Source organism: Capsicum annuum, chromosome 2, assembly GCF_002878395.1.
Source record: "Capsicum annuum cultivar UCD-10X-F1 chromosome 2, UCD10Xv1.1, whole genome shotgun sequence".
Taxonomy (NCBI): Eukaryota; Viridiplantae; Streptophyta; class Magnoliopsida; order Solanales; family Solanaceae; genus Capsicum; species Capsicum annuum.
The window spans coordinates 139,777,562-139,779,854 of record NC_061112.1 but is presented as its reverse complement, the minus strand read 5'-3'; the positions used below and the strand labels follow the sequence as shown (position 1 = coordinate 139,779,854).

At 38.0% G+C, this 2,293-nt stretch overlaps 1 protein-coding gene across 3 annotated transcripts in view; it reads left to right on the top strand.

The window, feature by feature from the left end:
- The window catches only part of LOC107860011, a 28,948-nt gene that overhangs the window by 21,092 nt on the left and 5,563 nt on the right, over nucleotides 1-2,293 (top strand). The gene's annotated exons all lie outside the window — the stretch shown is intronic.

Here is a 2,293-nt window from a genome sequence, read left to right as displayed (position 1 = left end):
TATATATATATATATATATATATATATATATATATGTATATATATATATATATATATATTTATATAACTCGGGGAGGGTCAAAATCACGTGTCTACATTTTGCGCTCTTTGTTTGAAATCTCGAAGAGTTTTCATATAAAGAAGTAGACAAAGAGATGATTTTTGACCCTCCAATTATTCTAAAAGTAAATAAAAAATAAATAAATAAAAAAGAAGAAGATGTGACCGAGTCCTGATTTTGGACCGCCTACATATCCTGAGTTTTAAGGGAATCAGGTCACATGTAGTTCAATGAGGTAAAATGGTGAGATAGTGAGTTAGAGATCGAGTGAGGTTCCATCGAGTTTCTGGTCGACGACTTCTCCTTTTACATTCACATGAATAACAAAAATAAAATTATAGATACAAGTGAAAGATCCTATCTATTCAGCTATTCTGGAATCTTGACTTGAATCTTCATGACTTCTCAAATGGTGAGATAGTCATTATTCTGAGTTGAACTTGATACACGAAATGTTCCTCCTCGTTGGCTTTTGGCCTTAGAGGGGAACTTGACAATTGATTTATTCTTCAGATTTTCTTCTGGCTTGGACTTGAAAATCCTCACCCTATTCTTCAGGTGGGCTCCTAACTTGCAACTGATAATGTTCACCCTATTCTTCAGGCTGGCTCGTGGACTTTTCTTTTTCTTCACCCTGTTCATCAGGCGGGCTCCTGGACTTAATTTCTTCACCCTGTTCTTCAGGCGGACTCTTGGACTTTCTTTCTTCACCCTGTTCTTCAGGCGGGCTCCTGCACTTACAATTTCTGATTTTTCAAATATGTTCCTGAACTCAAAATAAAAGGTGAAATAGAAAACTAACATCCATTCTTCTGGAGGGTCCTGAGCAAAAAACAAATTTCCATTCTTCAGGAGGATCCTGAGCAATAAGTAAATTCCAATTCTTCAAGAGGGTCCTGTCCCATTCTTCAGGAGGGTCCTGAGCATAAAATAAATTTCCATTCTTCAGGAGGGTTCTGTCCCATTTTTCAGGAGGGTCCATTCTTTAGGAGGGTCTGAGCATAAAATAAATTCCCATTCTTCAGGAGGGTCCTGAGCACAAAATAAATTCCCATTCTTCAGAAAGGTTTTGTCCCATTCTTCAGGAGGGTCCTGTCCCATTCTTCAGGAGGGTCCTGAGCATAAAATAAATTCTCATTCTTCAGGAGGGTCCTGTCCCATTCTTCAGGAGGGTCCTAAGCAAAAAATAAATTCCCATTCTTGAGGAGGGTCCTGAGCAATAAGTAAATTCCAATTCTTCAGGAGGGTCCTGTCCTATTCTTCAGGAGGGTCCTGAGCATAAAATAAATTCTCATTCTTCAGGAGGGTCCTGAGCATAAAATAAATTCCCATTCTTCAGAGGGTCCTGTCCCATTTTTCAAGAGGGTCCTGAGCATAAAATAGATTTTCATTCTTCAGGAGGGTCCTGAGCACAAAATAAGTTCCCATTCTTCAGGAGGGTCCTGAGCTTCATGAACAAAACCCCAGTTTGCACTAGTAAATTTTGCGAGTGTCATCAGATCACAATTTTTGAAAAGTACAGTAAAGAGTGTGAATCAAAGCTCTGCTAAAGAAATGCGTCTCTTCAGAGTAAAATTGATGACCAAAATTAGAAAATGCATCTCCTAACACATAAAACTTAAATTACCCAGACAAGGAAATGCGTCTCCTAGGGGTTAAATAAAATGACTCAACTAGAAAGTGCATCTTCTAGGAGTGAAAGTTCAAGTTAGAAAGTGTGTCACCTAACACATGAAAATTGACATACCCTGACTAGAAAGTGCGTCTCTTAGGGGTTAAATGAAATGACTCGACTAGAAAATGCGTTTTCTAGGAGCGAATGTTCAAGTTAGGAAGTGCATCACCTAACAAATGAATCTTGAATTATCCGGACTAGGAAGTGCGTCTCCTAGGGTGAGTTTTTATCATAATAGATTACCAAATCTGTGTAACAGTACTGCCTCTTGCATTTGCAGAAGTGAGAAATTGCAGCTTTGAATAGTTAAGCTTTGAAACCTTTGATACGAAGGTAACACATGTTTTTGTTTCATATAAAGAAAACTTTTTAATTTAAAAATACGGTGGTTGATTTGTGGCATTTGGCTATTGAGACGATCTCTTGCACTTGTCATGCCCACCACTATTGCAAATCATTGATCGGTATTGTTGACTTGTTGTAGTATTGACCTCAAATTCTGGCTACCAAAACATTTTGACTCAAATCATATTTCTCTTGCATGATGCCTCGGGATT